Genomic DNA, 18,168 nt, shown 5'->3' on the forward strand with positions numbered 1-18,168 from the left:
CTCCTCAAGACGGAAATCTTAAAGGTGCAAGAACAGGCTGTCCCTGAGTGCCATAAGGCGAGCCGCAGGGTAGATGGCCAGTGTGGATGAGCCAGCAACTACTGCTGAGACTCAGGGAGAAACAGAGAGTCTACGTCCTCTGGAAGAAGGGACAGGCTAGTTGGGGAGATTACAAGGGAGGAGCTAAGGTAAGCAGGGAGGAAGTTAGGAAGGCAGAAGCCCAACTTGAACTCAGACTGGCCACTGCAGTAAAAGACAATAAAAAATCCTTTTATAAATATATCAATGGCAAAAAAAGAACCAAGGACAATTCTCATCCTTACTTGATGCAGCAGGGAATGTGGCCACTGAGGACAAGGAGAAGGCTGAGGTCCTCAATGCCTTCTGTACATCTGCCTTTAATAGCCAGACCAGTTATCCTTTGGGCATTCTACACCCTGACCTGGAAGTCTGGGACACTACTCAGAAAACACCCCCAGCGATTCAGGTGGAGGCAGTCAGGGAGCTCCTCCTCCATCTGGACTGTCACAGGTCCATGGCACCGGATGGCCTACACCCTCGGTTGCTGAGGGAGCTGGTGGGGGTGATTGCTGAGCCGCTCTCAGCCATCTGTCAGTGCTCCTGGTTAACTGGAGAGGTCCCAGAGGACTGGAGGCTTGCTGATGTGACTCTCATATTCAAGAAGGGCCGTAAGGAGGATCTGGGGAACTACAGGCCTGTCAGCCTGACCTCGGTACTGGGGAAAGTCATGGAGCAAATCATCTTGGGGGAGATTGCACGGCATGTGTGTGGTGCCCAGGGGATCAGGCCCAGCCAGCACGGGTTCATGAAAGGCAGGTCGTGATTGACCAACCTCTTCTCCTTCTATGACTGGGTGACCAGACTGGTAGATGAGGGAAAGGCTGTTGATGCAGTCTGCCTGGACTTCAGCAAAGCCTTTGGCACGGTCTCTCACAGGCTTCTTCTGGGGAAACTGGCTGCCCGTGGCCTGGAAGGTACACTGCTTTGGGTAAGAAACTGGCTGGAGGGCCATGCCAGCGGGTGGTGGTTAATGGAGCGAAGTCCAGCTGGCGACCTGTTTCAAGTGGTGTCCCACAGGGGTCGGTACTGGGACCCATCTTGTTTAATATCTTAATTGATGACCTAGACGAGGGGATTGAGTGCACCCTCAGTAAGTGTGCAGATGACACCAAGTTGGGAGGTGGTGTCGATCTGCCTGAGGGTAGAGAGGCCCTTCAGAGGGATATAGATAAGTTGGATCGCTGGGCTGAGCTGAATGGGATGAGGTTCAACAAGGCCAAGTGCTGGGTCCTGCACTTTGGCCACAACAACAAGTGGCTGGATGATTGTGAAGAGGAAAGGGACCTGGGGGTGTTGGTTGATGCTCGGCTGAACATGAGCCGACAGTGTGCCCAGGTGGCCAAGAGGGCCAACGGCATCCTGGCCTGCATCAGAAATAGTGTGGCCAGCAGGAGCAGGGAGGTGATCATCCCCTGTACTCAGCTCTGGTGAGGCCACACCTTGACTACTGTGTTCAGTTTTGGGCCTCTCACTACAGGAAAGACATTGAGGCCCTGGAGCGTGTCCAGAGAAGGGCAACGAAAGTGGTGAGGGGTCTGGAGCACAAGCCTTATGAGGAGCGGCTGAGGGAGCTGGGATTGTTCAGTCTGCAGAAGAGGAGGCTCAGGGGAGAGCTCATCGCACTCTACAACTTCCTGAAGGGAGGTTGTGGGGAGGAGGGTTTGGCCTCTTCTCCCAGGCAACAAACGGGACCCGGGGAAATGGCTGCAGGTTGTAGCAGAGGAGATTTAGGTTGACTTAAGGAAGAACTTTTTCTCTCAGATGGTGGTCAGGCACTGGAATGGCTGCACAGGGAGGTGGTGGAGTCGCCATCTCTGGCAGTGTTCAAGAGGCGTCTGGATGAGGAGCTGCGAGATCTGGTTTAGTGCTTGTGGTAGCAGTGGCAGTGTGAAGACGGTTGGACCAGATGATGTTATAGGTCGTTTCCAACCTTGTGATTCTATGATTCTAACTTCCAGACAGCCATGCATGATGTGAGAAATGCTTCAAGATGCTTTCCTTTGATTGTTTCTAAGTGGCCAGATATTTGTTAAATATCCTTCCAATATGAATGGGCTGCCATATTTTTTAACATATTTATAAAACCTTACTCCTTTGCTAGTCAGAAAATATTCTTTCTTTTTTCCCCTCCCTAGTTGTGCTAGTTTTCTGACATGAATTAATTTCTTCCAACTATTCTCTTCCATAAAACTGCCGTTACGAATTAGAACCCCCTCAAAAAAGCTTTCAGTAGATTCACAGCTTAAAGATTGCAAATTGCTTGCAAATGGTATTTCTGTGTTAAGACAAATTCATTTTGAGAGAAATATGATTAAAAAAACCACACTTTTGTAATATTTCTGCTTTTTCTGAAAGATTCTGATCTTTCTTTAATTTTTAATTTTTTTAATATTTTTTTTTGCGGGTGCAATGTTGAGCTTTGTGGTGATCAGTCAGAACTTACAGTGCAAATGTGATTCCTCAATCTGGTTAAGTTTGAGGAACTCAGAAGAAAAAGCAGTCTTAAAAGTAATGATGAGATTATGGACTTTCACAAATAACCAAAGGCAATAACAAAATTCAGTAACTGAACAATCTCACAAACATTTTTGTTTGCCTCTGCCTTTCTCTACTCTGAAAACCCATAGCAGTAATGATGCTAGAGCTTATCCTGTTCAGAATTTTTTCTGTCTAGTTGTCAGACTGAGTTGTTAGATTTCTTTAGAAAGAAAGATATCATTAATTCTGTTAGATAAACTGGTGGAGGTATAATGAGAAATAAAAACTTCTGGAATAACCAATAAGTACAAAGTATAGCTAGGGGCAAGCTGAGCAGCCATTGGTAATCTGTCATTATGTCAAGTAACTCAGGGCTTTGTGTCTGTTGCTCCTTCAGCAAGGTTTTACTAAGAGCACATCATATTTGACAAGTCTGACTGCCTTCACTGATTGCTTATGTGGGCAGGAGGCATACATTACAGGACATACATGCCAGGACAGAGCAACTGATCTTGAGGTATGAGGGACTTTTAGGGGTTTCCTTTGCCAGGGAAACACCAAGAAAGTAAAGCGACCCTACAGCAACAGGCAGCTCTCATAGGAGTGGCTGATATGGCCAGGGTGTTGTCAGGGCAATAGGAAACCATACTCACAGCCCTGAAAAATGGCACAGATAACAGCTGGGAAGCTTTCTATATGGGGAAATAGCTGTAATTCTACTAGGAAGAAAAAAGTATGCCTAAAAACCTCATTCTAGTACACTAGGAGGTTTTCTGAAGCCAGATAAAAAATGTTTGTAACTAATTCAAAAAAATACAAGGTATACAGTGTTTAAGTGATGCTGTTGAGAAATTCCAACGGTATGGTGAAGATAACAGAAAGCTGTTGTCTGTAGCTGCTGTTATGTTTCTTTTAAGGCTATGTTTGAATTATTCTGTGTTAATCTATTAATCACACCGTTGTCATACAGGGGCTGTTGAAAAGATGAAAAAACGTGAAAAGTTAATACTGAAATGGCCTAGAAAGTATTTGTGTCCCAGTATTTCACAGAATCATTCCTGATGGAAGGACCTCTAAGAGCATCTGGTCCAGCCATTGTCTCATCTCCACCATGCCCACTAAACCACATCCCTCAGTGCCACATCTCCACATTTCCTGAACACCTTCAGGACTGTGACCACACCGCCTCCCTGGGCAGCCTGTGCCAATGCCTCACCACTATTTCTGAGAAGAAATTTCTGCTCGTGTTCAATCTGAACTTCTCCTGGGGTGACTTCAGGCCACTGTCTCTTGTCCTATCCCTGCTGACGTGGCAGAAGAGGCCGGCCCCCAGCTCTCCAGAACTTCCCTTCAGGCAGCTGTGGAGGGCAATAAGGTCTCCCCCGAGCCTCCTCCAGACTAAGCAATCCCAGTTCCCTTAGTTTAATTTGGAGCTAAACACCCTGCTGTAAGGATTAAAAAGTAATGTGTATTTTTATTGAATAAAAAGGGTGTTCAACATTATCTGTAATCATAAGAACTGAATTTATGGCCACTGACATAGATTGCTGACAAGGTCTATGATTTACCTGCAACAATGAGGAAACCCGTGAAGTCTATGTGAAAATGATAAAAACTGACCAGAATAATTGCCAGCCAACTTTTACATTAAAGACTGGTATATCATTTCTGTATTTGGCAGGGTTAAGCAGTCGGCAGTTGAAAAACAAAGCACTGGATTTTGCAATATTTGTGAAATGTGAACAAATGAACCGCTTTCAGATGTCACGTACTGCCTTCTTCTGTAGCAAAATTAAACTCTGAAGAAATACATTTTTCCTGTATTTTGCCTGTATTTGTGCCTGAGATAGCACAGTTGTTTCACAGAATAGACACAGCCACAATCAATAATCCAGCAGCATGGTTTCCAGTTACATCTATTTTTTCCTTTCTTTGCAGGAATTCCAGTTGTTTTAAACACGTTGTCGCATTTTTACACCAGTTATACAAACAGCTGTGGCAGGTGCAAGAATGAGAGCTGGAGAGCAATGCATCAAGTGCAGATGTAGTTTAAAATAAAAGCTGGACGTAGGAGAACAGGCTGAAAAAGCTTAAGTATGAAAGTAATTATTTTTCTAGGTGACATTTCCTAGACCGAAATGTTGCTCTTCTGTAGAAGCAGATGCTTGTAGTTACTGCTTCTATTTTCAATCAAGTAGGCAATGGATGAGATTTATTTGAAAACATGGGCTTCTGTTGTGGTTTGGTGATTTTTGTTGTCTTCCACTTGAGAACATCATGTGGACCAATGGGAGTTAAGGAGTGAATTTTCTGGTTCCATTTACTGCCTTTTGTGGGCACTTTGAGTATCCTGATGGGAGGGGGGGAAGGGGAAGGAGAGCAGCTACCATATAGAGCTACTTCATTACCTAGTTATTTACAGTCTGATTTTGGCAGAAGAGAGTGAAGCAGCTTAAGACTGATGATAGTCATAAGAAGCATGCCTTTATAATGCTTGCAGATCATAAGCTGGGACCTATTTGTGAGAACAGTGCTCTGCAAGACTAGTGCTCGTGTTTACAAGCAGTTCTCATGGTTCAGAGTCCAAAGCCGTTTTACAGAAATGAAATCTTTTTTTTTGAGATTAAAAAACACAAAATACACAAACCCACCCCCACACCAAACCCACAAATGAATTTCTTAATAATTTTGTAGATGTGAGGGAAACTATTTTGTCAAAGCAATGGCATTTCTTAGCTTGAATCGAAATGTCTGTAAATGGGAGCAGTGATATAAGAATGCTGTTAAAGTAAAGGTGACAAAGTTCTTTGGTATAGTAAATATAACTGTTGGAAATCAGTAGGTGAAACTTGTACTAGGAATAATGGCATTTCAGTTCTGAGTTTATTGGGTCTTTTCCTGATGCTTCTGGATGCTACCTTATTATGGTTCATTTAGTTTGGGGATTTTCTTGTTTATTTCACAGAAAAACTGAGTTGGGCATGGTCTTGTGAGTGATTGCTGGTGGTACTGATTTTCCTGGTTTTGGTCTCAGTCCTGCACAGCTACTGTAGTGAGTTTGCATTGTTTTTGTCCCACAGGAGTCAACACTGCCTTTTCTGGAAAGGATCATAGATGCCTGGGAGTGGATTTGGCAGCTCTGATAAAGCTGAGCGTAGCTGTAGATGAAGCAGGACTGGACAGTGATGTCCCCACCCTTTCCATAGCAGAGGTGGTGCTCACCTACATGGAAAACAGCAGGTCAGGTGAGCTGTCCTTTGTTAGCTGCGCTGTGAAATGAGAAGCAGAGGCTTCATTGTAAGTCGTGGGAGACTTGTGTCTTAAAACTAAAGCCTCGTGGATTCTGTGCAAGTTCCAAACAGCTCCTTGCATTGTAAGTATGAGGGAGCAGTTGATTCCCACAACATCAAAACAGGAGGCAGTGTGCACAGCTGGAACACAGGAGCTTCTGTCTGAACATCTGCAAACGCTTCTGGACTGTGTGAGCGATGGGCACTGTCACAGCTTGCCTAGACAGGCTGTGGAGTCTCCCTCCTTGGAGATCTTCAAAAGCTGTTTATGGGGGTGGGTAGTGATAGGGCAAGGGAGAATGGCTTTAAACTGAGACAGGGGGTGTTTAGGTTTAGGTTGGATATGAGGAGGAAGTTTTTCAGCCAGAGGGTGGTGAGGCACTGGAATAGGTTGCCCAAGGAGGCTGTGGATGCTCCATCCCTGCAGGCATTCAAGGCCGGGCTGGATGTGGCTCTGGGCAGCCTGGGCTGGTGGTAGGTGACCTGCACATAGCAGGGGGTTGGAACCAGATTATCTTTGAGGTCCTTTGCAACCCAGGCTGTGCTATGACTCTACTTGGCCATGGTCCTGGGTAGGCAGCTCTGGGTGGTTCTGCTGGTGTAGGAGATTGGAGCAGATGGCGTCCAGAGGTTTCTCCAATCTCATCTAAAAGGGAGGTTAGAAAAATAAAAAGCAGAAGAACCTTAAGTACTGTGGGTTTGTTTGTTTGTTTTTAAAATTTTGGGGTCTTCTTATCCCAGACTCTCTCTACGACTGGATGAGACTTTCATAGATTCCCAGTACAGGTTTCTCTTTTGTATGTTAACTGTCAGGATGCCTTAATAGCATGCATTATGTGGCATCTGTCCTATAATAGGTGGTCCCACAGGTATTTAATTATTCTTACATGCATCTGCCCAACAGGTCAGAAGCCTTGATTCAGTGGGCAGCAGAGCATTTCTCTCATGCATGCTTTCTGCTCTATGAGCAGATGCACCCAGAGGACCCCTTTGGACGTGTCATGCAACAGCATTTTAGTCAGCTGAACTCTGCACTTTGTTCTTTGTCTCAAAGCCTGATTGTGAACCACAGCAGAAGAGTTTTTTTGAAAAAGTAAATACCTGCAGCCCTAAGAGCCATGGGAAACTGGAACACCTGGAAAAGGGTGTAACTGTAGGTAATTTTAGAAGTCGTCAACTGGGCCAGCTGGGTTGAAGCAAAAAGGGCCAAGGCAGAGCTGCTGCCTGCTCTGGTAATGTGGCTAGTCATCTGAAGGTCCCTCGCCAAAAGCAGCCTGTTTGCTGTGTGGGTTTAAGGCAACATATGGGTTCCTCTGAGCTTTTCATGTTAGATATTCTGTAGAAATTTTTTGGCAAGACATCTCATCAGAATTTGAGCTGCTGCTTCTTTCCAGCTAGACAGTTTTAAAGACCCGTGCAGATGCTTCATTGAGGGTCTTTGTTTTCTTGCGGGAAGTGAGTCTTTTCTTCCAGAAGGAATCATCTTGAGGGATTTCTATTTTAGGGCTGGACTGAGTGCAGTGTCAAGGATGTGAGTGAGTGTTTCACCTGTTGTATTGCAGAAGATGAGCAACACAGAGTGCAGGCTCTGGAGCCTTCTGATGAACGTGAGGTAATCCTTGCCAACATTGAAAGAAGACTCTTCTGTGTAAGAAAAGATTTGTGTTCCGTGCTCAGTGAGAGATATCTTGGGGAGACAATCTCAGCACTGCAAAATAGCTGCTGTTATAAAGGGTATTGTTGACCCTGAAAATTTGCAAGTGCTCCAGTTGCAATTCTTTTGATGCAAAAATGCATTGAGGATTACTTGAATACATGGAAAGTATGCTTGGAGTCAGGTTCCTGACCTGCAAATGTGTGGGAGCATTTCTGGAGGGAGTATGTGCTGCTCTTGCATTTCCCTGGGCTGTTAGTGTTTTGTCATTGTTGAATAGGGTTTATTAGCTATATTCAACAGATGTTTTATTCTGGTTTTTTTTTTTTTTTTTTTTTTTTTAGGCGTTCCTATAATAATGACTGAGTTTTAGCTGTGACTGTATTCTGTGCCATTTTTTATGTTAAGTTTTGCAAGTGTCAGAAATGTAGGAGAGAAGATAAAGCAGGGACAATGAGTAACATTGAGGTAAGTATTGTATAAGATAATTACTGGATGTTTCTCGTTCTACCTTGTGGTTCTCTGTTTCTAATTCTAGAAGTGTAACAGCCTGCAGTATGAGAACAGTTTAATGTGGTTGTGTTTACTTTGCCACCAGGCATCGTGAACAAAATCGTGAACTGAAATTCTGGCAGATGAGTACAGTGGTGTAGCACTGTTTACAGCAAGTATTGTAGAGGAAGGAAATGTCTCTTAAAGTGAGAAAGCAGACCTTGTGTCATTTCGTTACAGAGGAAGGTGATGAGTCCATGCTGGGAGATCTGTGTAGGAGTAACTGATAGCAGGGAGCTCAGTGATTGGCCTTTCAGACAAAGACAAGGTAAGATCGGGGTCATGCTGGAAACAAGCTGAATGGAATTAGATTAGAAACACCGGGTACGTACTTAGTGCTGAGGGTGACTAATTTCTAGAATAATTTTCCTAGAGACAAATAGCAAACTCTTAAATTTCCAGTATTTACGTTCACTTTTTATTTGCCATTTTGCAAAAGTTTCATCTTCACCTAAGATGAAATTTGGGCTCGTGATGTTGATGCTGTTATTTCTTTGCACTTTAAATTTCTTGTTTATTCCACCTTGTCATACAGCGGGTGAATATATTCAGTCCCCTGGTAGTGAACACACTCAATTCCTCAATGTCCACAAAAGCCAGGGTGACCTCTAGTATTGCTACTGACGTCTTGTGCAGGCCTCTGCTTGTGCTGTTTGCCTTTGAGTGATTGCGCAGTGAGACTGGAAATCATGGTTAGGTATGATCAGACAGCAGAGGCCAGGCTGTATCTTTGAACATTTCTGATTTCTTTAGGGTCAGTCATATTTCGTGACCTCTGGGGAATCTTAATCCCTCTGGTGTACAGCCTTCACTCCTTTTTATGATCACAGCTGGGAAGCAAAAAGGGAAGCTGCTTCTGAAGAAGAGCATTCATCATGCAACTTACAATACAGCTGTGGAACTCGTTGCTATGGAATGTGTGTGTGAGTTTAAAGAGCAGCTGGATAGTTCATGAATGAGAAAACCACCCAGAGTTATTTGATGGAGCAGGGAATCCCTGGGCTGTATATGTTTTGAGGGTTAGAAGAGATTGTACAAACTTGTTCTTTCTCAGATGCAGTTTTAGGCTTCTGATTTTGGCCATTGCTGGAAATACTGTGAAGCCAGTTTCATTTGTGCCTTGTTTGCTCTGGCCATTTGTTAGTAGCTTTTGGTCTGAGATTTTGAGAGCTCATGCTTGTTTTTGTTTCTTCTTTTTGTCTTGATACAGGAATGGCATCTGAAGAGTTCTTCTTACTTTGCCTTGTCTGCATGAAAGGGGATGGAACCCTCCTGGACTCCGTTCTTATCCAACGTGACAGGTATGTACTGACTTGTTTTTGTAGTATTCTTTTATCTCACACAGGCTCCTCTGATAGATTTGAGGAGACAGTAAAACCCTGGGAGGAACAGATGAATGGTAATATCCATTTGGCTTTTTCCATTCTCATTCACTAAGGACTGCTCATTGCCAGGTGAAGCCAGCCCAACAAATTCCTGCTTTTGGCTGCTTGCTTCCTTTAGGGAGCAGTAAGCAGAAGCTGAAAGTTGGTGTAGGGTATTTGAAAGTGCTGCAGATTGATTTCTAGGGCATGTCAGATTGTCAGATGGCTGCATCAAGTTCCTTTGCAATTTTTGTTTTATTTTTAAAGCTAAAAAGTGTTGGTTCTTGTTTGCTTGAAATTTAGGTTATTGTGGTCCTCGTTGGCTTGCAGTTCCTCCTCATCATGGCCCCATCAGGTTGGCTGGCAGTGTCAGTGAGTTGGCACGTGCAGCTCAGTCTGAAGTTCTTGGCTTGAGACGTCAGCACTCCGCTCTTATAAAACCCAGTGTGATGCTGAGCACTGGAGGCTTTGGGGAGGAGAATGGACATCACTGTCGTCTGCGGAGTTCTCCTGTTCTTGTGAAGTCTGCAGGTCCTGGCACAGCAGGTGTGTGAAAGAGGAAAACGCTGATAAGGATGGGGGAAGTGTTTCAAGTGGGATGCTGATGGCAGGGGTAAGGGAGATGTGTTTGTGCTGGCAGTGAAATGTCTATCCGTGAGTGATGTCACAGTGCAATTGCACTGGCAGGCAGAGAGATGTGAAGGTTCGGAACGTCTCAGGAGAAAGAACAGTGTGACCTGTGGTATCTTCTGTCTCTAGAGATGAGCGACTGTAGCAAACTGCCATGTCTCTCAGACAGCCCAGCCCTGGTGGTAGGAGGACGAAGATCCCCATCAAATGCAGCTTTGGCAATATTATGGCTGAGGTTCCCAGAAAAATGGCTGTTGGATAGAGAGACTCCAGCATAAGAAGTGATGTAGCTAGACTGGGATTCTTCTAACTGGAGGAGAGTTGAGGGGGCAGACTGTGAGCAAAGAAACTGTTGAAACAGGGTGGCCTGAAGGACAGACAAACAGGAAGACAGAAGCACCAGCTGGAATTGTGAGGCAGATTTCAGTCCAACTCCAAACCTTCCTCATCAAGTACTGCAATTATTCTCTGAAGCTGCTTGTTGCAGTTTGCTATCTACTGAAAGTTAAGCTGAACTGAAGAAGCAGAGTGGGTACATTCAGAGAAGGAAAATCTCTTCAGGGTTTCTAAACTGAAAGACCAAGCATCTGAGTGATTAAATACCCGCTTTTGGCTCCTGCTGGAAATGGGGTGTAGAACAAGGAGATCTGATCTGTTGTTCTACTTGCTGTTACCTAATGCACCTAATGAGTGATCTCTAATGGAGAAAAGAAATTAAACAGCACCCTTTTTGAAACTCTTACTTCTTGAAGTTTGATAATTTCATGTTTCATAGGCCACGTTATCTCCAGTGGTAAGCAGAACTGGAACCTGGGATGCAATCTGTTCTGAAAGAGTAATTCTTTGAGCTCATTTGTGACTTGCGTGTTTCATGATTCATCTCAGCAGAAAGAAGAGAGAGAACTTCCTCTCCATAGGATAATGTTTTAGTTTGGGAGCATTATGGAGCAGAATACCTAGCTCTTGTTCCAGAAGTGCCTCAGGAAAACTGCTGTACTTGTAGTAGCAGTTAGTAACTACTCCTTAGTTGTGAGGTCTAGAATCAAGCTGGGCAGTGACATGCTGCAGGCTTACGTAGTAAAAGATACTCACTGCAGGGGGCAAAAACTTGGAGTTAATAGCAAGTGGTTGGTGAGATTGGCAGTGAAATTCAGGAGGTGAAAGCTGTCCTTAAGCTGTTCAATGCTTCACTAGGAGTTGTTGCAGGGAAACAGCACAGGAATTACAAAGCAGTCTTTAGTTGAGTCTATAGCATGCTTTGAGTTTGTGAGACAGTGTTCATTTGAGATCATAATGCTGTAACTTACAGTTCAACTTTCCAGACTAAGTTTTACATTAAAAAGTCAATGCTAAATGGAGGAATACCATTTTATGAATAATAAACTATTTTTTAATCTTGGTTAGACTGCACTGCATCGTTTTTGCTTTGTAGAAAAATCAGCATTATGTGACTTGCACAGTCCATGATGAGGATGCGGCTCACATCCTTGACCTCTACCCAGAGTGCTCTTTGACTTTTGGACCTCCTTTCTGAGACCTCTTCGGGTTAACTCCTACTCCTTTAAATTATCCTTGGTTTCTCTTTTTGTGTGGAGAAATATACCTTCTAGTTTTATGAAGCTTCACCTCCGTTATTGTTTTGGTTAAATCTGTGTTGTTATGTTGCTATGCTTTGTGTTCTTGAGAGTTTTCTAGTTTTATTATTTCAATTGTCCAAATTTTCATTTCTTAATGCCATTAAGTATATTCTCAAGAAACAAGTTTTTCTTTTCCTTTTGGTTTTGTGACTTTGGTTTGTGAATAACATTCAGGCTTTGAGCAGTCAGTCAGTGCATGATAAACAAGCGGATGATGGGAGTCTTCTAATGACCGCAAGCCTAAGGAATACATCATCTAAGGGAAAATATTTTCAGTTTTCTAACCCATGTACCTTGTGTCTGGTCTCTTTGTTTTTGTTTTCCAAGACTAGTGTTCGTATCTGTGAAACAGTTTATTGTATTCATTGCTGAGGTTTGGAAATCCGAAATGTTCCTCAAGTTGCAGGAAATAAAACTGCGTGAGCAGGTATCTTGGATCAGCTCTCCTTACATGCAGGCAGACACTTTCGCAGCGTACCAAATTCTGCCTTTTCCACCTGGTTGTATTTTTCTGTAGGAGAGAAGGACCTGTTTGTGTCTGGAGGCCGCTCTGCTGTGCAGCCAGTGCTTGGGGACTGGTATTTCCTGCACATCCCAGAAATTTCCTGCGCTCTGGTAGGAACTGAGGGAGACCCTGGGGATAGAAATTGCTGCTGTATGGGAAGCTCAGCTAAACCACATTTCAGTACTGCCGTGCCACCTGCTGTTGTACTCCACACTGTTTAGTGTTGAGGTAACTTCTAAACGCTTTCCTATTGACTGACTGACAGTCTTCAGAGAACAGCTGTAAGGGAGGGCATCTAGTCCAACTCCTTCAAGCCACTGGAACAGGTTGCTCAGCTCATTGTGTGCTTGGGTTATGATGACATCCAAGGATCGGCAACCTCTTTGGGCAACCTGTTCCAGTGGCTGACCACCCTCATAATAGAATGTGGGAGTTTTTTAATGTGTAGGTGGTTTTTCTAATGATTTTATTCCCATTTGTGGCCATTTTCTCCTGCTCTGTCTTGGATGCTTCTCAGAACATTCTTTCTTTGTGCTCCTTCATCTCTCCCATTGGACATTTATGCATATTGGTAAGACTTTCCCCTGAAGATTCTCTTTGTGAGGTTCCTGTCCCGTAATTCTCTTTGTGGTACTGTACTGGACTCGCTGCATCAATTCCCTGGTTTTCTTGTATTGAAGAATGCAGAACTAGTCACAGCACTTCATGTGTTGGACTTGATGATCTTCATAGTCCTTTTCCAACCTGGCTTTGATGCCTGGAATTGTTTCTCCTCGTGCTCAGGACTTCTTACGTCCCATTGCTGAGCCTGATGAGCTTCAGCTCTTCCCATTTTTCCAGCCTGCTGTGGTCTCTGGCAGCACAACCAGCTGATACGTTAGATATGCCTCCATGGTTTTTATCAGTTATCATAGCCTGATTGTTCCGGGCATCCCCGAAGTGCATGGAAGTAATATGTCTAGAAGTTATTGCTGTGAGCAATGAAACACAAAGAAAATGCAGAGAAAGTTGATTGTCTTTAGTCATACTGCCTTTCAAACAGAAATAGACAACTGACTCCAGACTGCATGGAGGAACTTGTGTCAGTAGCTGTTAAAAGTAGTGACCACCTCCAGCAGCTCTGGAGAATTCCTGAGACCTGAGAATTCCTCCTTCTGTGGAGGGAGCCCTGTCCTGTGTGCCTCAGGACCCAGGATGTATGTGTCCCAGGACAACAGACATGGCAGCTTCTTTTTGTTTGCAGGTTCAACCAGCAATGAGGTGAGCATACATCCCAGAGACTTGCACAGGAACATGAGCACGTGTAGAACACACTGGTATGGCCATCTGCACCGACTGCTGCCAATAAGATAATGCTTTCAACAACACCCACTGCGCATTCCAGGATTCCAATAAAATGTACGTAGCCCACTTCTCTTCCTCATCTTTGATAAGAATTCAAATTCACTGATCAATGCATATATGCCCTCACTCTGTAGACTGACAGGCAATGCAGATTTGTAGTTCCCTCATGTCTCAGGATATTCCCTGTGTACAGCTGGTACCCCTGACCAGATCGTAAGCCCTCTTGCCTGCTCAGAGTCTGATGCTGGCCAGCTAGTCTGGCTTGAGGTTTGCTAGCAACCAGATCTGCACACACTTATTTCACAGGCACCTTGCACTCCTGGATCCTGTGAATACCAGTGTGTAATAATAATGGCTGTGTCTGTGTAAGAGCCTGGACCATGTGCTGGAGGTAGAAGGCTGGTTAGAGCAGCTGAGTGGACTAGCTGCAAGTTTTCTAGCAAATGAGAGATGCACATCCCACACACATGAGGTTCAAGGAAGATAAACACAGTGGTCCCCTTTCCAGCAACTGGCATCTGGGCATCTACTGCAGCAACTGATGCTGAGACTCTGACTGGCTTCAGTTGCCTACGTTGCCCAAGTAATTGAATCTAGGACCTGCACAGCTCCTGTTACCAATGTCCTTGTCCCAGTGACTGAAGCTAGAAACCTTACTTGTTCCACTTGCTGTGTGAGGCTCACGCTGCAGTATCAGTCTGCCACTGGTCTCTGCGATAGAGCAGTAATAGCTGGCACTCTGGATACAGAGCCTTTGAGAGCCATGAAATTGCTCTCCCTGGCACCAGAGAACTTGGAGTCCTTCATCACAGTAGTGACTCTGCTGCCTCATGTTTCCTAATGCGTGTCTCTGTAGTCACAGACACACAGTCCCACTATCTCTCCTATTAACATGTATTGGGTATTTTGGCAAAGATAGTTAAGAAAGTATAGGTAGTACTACTTTTCAAATATGTAATACTGTAGATGGAAACACTTCTGTGCAGCCATTCTTAGAGGAATCAGCCCTGTGTGCGGGTGGAAGGCTTTTTTATTGCTCCTTATCGTGCTCATTCGGTCTGTTCTCCTCCCCAACTTTTCCCATCCTCTGCCGGGAAGGGATGTGGTATCACAAGCACAGGAAATGCAATAGGAACAGAGGCACACTTCAGGCTGGACTTCTGCTGTCACAGATTCCTGCTGAGGTCCGGTACCAGCAGGCCGCCACTCTCACAGTGCTGCAGTTGCAAAGGAGGAGTGCTGATTGCTGGAGGTTTGGGAGCAGCTGAGCAGCCCTTCAATTCCGTTTTCCTTCTGAGGGAGACTGAACATGGCTTTCGGTGGCAGATTGTAGAGACACAGCCTCCTCTCACCCCAAGGTAAGCAGAAGGCATTGAGCAGTGCATTCTAGGCCTGCCTCTAGCTGTCTCTCCTTCCTAATAGAATACAATGGAATGTTAAACTGGCAGGTGTTGGCATACTGCACATGTGCACGAGGGAAAACTTGTGCTTGTTGGTGGTGTGTGCTTTCACTGGCTGTGTGTGCCAGACATCACTGTCATTGACTTAATGATGGTCTGTGCTTGGACTACACAATCAATGCGGGAAGTACTGGAATTTTTCTTTCAGGGTAAGCAGTATTGTGTGGAAGAAGGTGGTAGCTTCAAGGTCATTCCCAGAAATGGAATGGAAAAGCAGTCATAAGCATTTCCCTGTTTGCGTGATGTAACAAATTTCTGGAGATACCAAGGATAGGATCCACATGTACAGATCAAACTGGAATTTGTGACTACTCTATGTATATATACATATAGATTATAATGTATAAGCAGTATGTGTGCACCTGGCTGACTTTTCTGCATTTTCCTGAAAATAGGAAGCATAAAGCATGCTTACATGTAGTTTAGTGTTTTCTTATTCTCTACAGCAGAAGTTAGAAGGGAATTAGTATTCTTTAGATAAAAGAGGCTACTCACGTTTGATAGCAGCGAATACAATATGAAGTTTTATCTAAAATAGTACAACTTTTAAAAAGTGACTGAGTGAGTCGATGCAGATTGATTGGGAGCTGCCTTTGTTTATGATTTCTTTCCTTGAACCAGGCTGCAGTGCCTGCCAGTACTGTGCTGAAGTCTTGTCCTAGTAGGTATATAGTACCCAGTGTGGATTGGTCCCAAGTTTTGAAAGACTGGGAATGTCAGTGACTTTCTGTATAGTTAGTATTACTGCTAGTGTTATTGCTTTGGTGTCCACCAGGAGTCCCAGGTCCTGTTCTGCACTGCTGCTTTCCAGATGGGTGGTCCCAGCAGGTCCTGGTGCCTGGGGCTGCTCAGGACTTTGCATTTCTCCTGAACTCTGGGAGGTTTCTGTCAGCCCGTTTCTGCAGCCTGTCACAGTCCCTGTGGGTGCCAGCATGGCAGTGGTGTGTGTGCCACTGCTCCCAGCTTTGTGTCAGCTGCAGACTTGCTGTCCATCATGCAGACAAGTGATGGAGATGTCAGAGTGGACGGTCCCAGCTGTGACCCCTCCAAGTGGGCTTTATGCTCTGGGTCACCACTCCCTGGGCTTGGCCACGTGGCCATTTCCCGGCACACCTCGCTATCTGCTCATCTGATCATCAAGTAGATCTTGTGGGCACAGTGTTGATGGCCTTACTGAAGTCCAGGTAAACAATATCTACTGGTCTCCCCATGCAGAAAGGCATCAGGTTGGTCAAGCATGAATTCTCCTTGGTGAATCCGTGCTGACTGCTGCTGGTGGTTTTCTTGTCCAGTAATTCTAAGGGCCTGACGAGTTCAAAGACATTTTCTCATTCTCAGTCACTGACTTGCGGGTTGTTCAGTGAATGGAGTATCCTAGAGGAGCACCTCATGGTCTCCTTGCTGTTACGTTTTTCTCTTTTAGCCCACTGTTGTGGGTGCTGTAGCTGATTGACTAGCTGGTTGCCAATGGATGTATTGTGGCTGTTCATAATTTTCCAGTGAGAGTAGCTATATGAAATAGTTCTAGAGCACTGTATGAGGTGATTGATATCTGTTGAAGTCCTGTACATTGAAGGATTACTTGCTAAGTCAGATCTCGTTTGGTGAAAGTAATGATTGAAACTGCTTTTACCAAATGCCTGACTGATGAAGTGAATCCTCTTCCCTTTGCTTCCTAGTGGGGGGAAAAAGGAAGTCTCACGCTCGGATTTTGATTTTTGAGTCATTTGGACAAGCCACAAGTTATGTGTCTTGAGCTCTTTGTCCAGGCATCCTTTTCCTCAGTGTCCAGTTTGTCATCTTGGCCTTTGTGTACCTCTCCATAATGTGTCCTCCAGACTATGCAGGTTTCATCCTAAGGACTTTACATTCTTCTTCTCTTTCAGGAACGTTTGCAGTGGCCCTTATTGCTACCTAATCATAGCAATGTTTTTCTGCCAGATGAGGAGGAGATGTTGCTTATTGATAGTGGTGATGGGAACTGCTTCTCCTTTGGGACACACTGGAATCCAAATCCTGTCTCACTGAACCTCAGCAGCATTCTGACCAGCCACTAACAGGGACCAACCAGGACTGAGCTGTAACGCTGCACCATGGTGTGACATCTGTTTACCTGCAGGTCCAAGAACAACCAAATGCTACTTACAACGTTTTTGGTATCCTGAATGCATTTATGAAGGTGGGATAAGGAGAAGGGGTTAAGAAGTGAAGTTCTGTCAAGGGATTGCATACCTCTTCTGTCTTTTTTTTTTTTTTTTTTTTTTTTTTTTGTAGTCCTTTTTTGTGTTGTTGCAAACAGTGTTTTCCAGAACTAGCTTTGTAGGCCTAGCTTCATAGAATCATAGTATCCTACAATGGCCTGGGTTGAAAAGGACCACAATGATCATGTAATTTCAACCCCCTGCTATGTGCAGGGTTGCCAGCCACCAGACCAGGCTGCCCAGAGCCACAACCAGCCTTAGAGGTGAAGTAAGAAACAGTGCTGTGTTCAGGAGCGATGTAAGTTTGCACAGTGCTGACTTGTAGGTCAAGCGAAGTCACTGAGTCAAGACGCCATTGGAAATATGCAACCAAGCATAACTGAACATGAAGCAGAATGTGTCACTGGTCATTCTTGAATGTTTCTAAAGGCCTTTGTAAGGGTTTGTGGAAGGAGAGTGTCTGCTCCCTTAAGGATATTTGGTCAAAGACTATTTTACAGTGTAACAAGGGAAATAGGAAAGGGAGGAAGACATAAGCAGGACCATAGAGAGATACAGACCTGACCAGCAAATGATAAGCAAGGCTGTAATGGGAAGCTGCCTGCTCAGGCACAGTTATTGATGGGGGGTGTAAGTGTGAGAGTGTTTATTCCAGCAAGGTTATCTGCTAGGGACTTTGTTGAGTGGGAAACTAAAGGAAAAAGGGGAAGGCAGAAACCAAAATAAACGATGATATAGACCTGACCAAACAAACATAAAGACAATGACAAGTAACAAATCTCTGATAATACAGGACAGCGTGGGACTCAGTAGAGCCTGCAAACCCATGGTGAGGTGCACAGAGAAAAGGGGAACCAGGGATGGACAGAGTGAAGGTACTGGAAAATCAAGGTTATGAAAGTTGTGTGTAAAATAGAGCTGGTCAGGGCTTGTCTGGCATTTGTGTCTGTTGACCACAGTCTGCTTATGATT

The 18,168-nt window shown here is 44.5% G+C and overlaps 1 pseudogene; it reads left to right on the forward strand.

Moving 5' to 3' along the window:
- The first annotated feature begins 73 nt into the window (after positions 1-73).
- Positions 74-17,205, forward strand: LOC116239543 (tRNA wybutosine-synthesizing protein 4-like; annotated as a pseudogene).
- The last annotated feature ends 963 nt before the right edge of the window (positions 17,206-18,168 follow it).

The sequence above is a fragment of the Phasianus colchicus genome, chromosome 3, assembly GCF_987193195.1.
Source record: "Phasianus colchicus chromosome 3, bPhaCol1.hap1.1, whole genome shotgun sequence".
NCBI lineage: Eukaryota > Metazoa > Chordata > Aves > Galliformes > Phasianidae > Phasianus > Phasianus colchicus.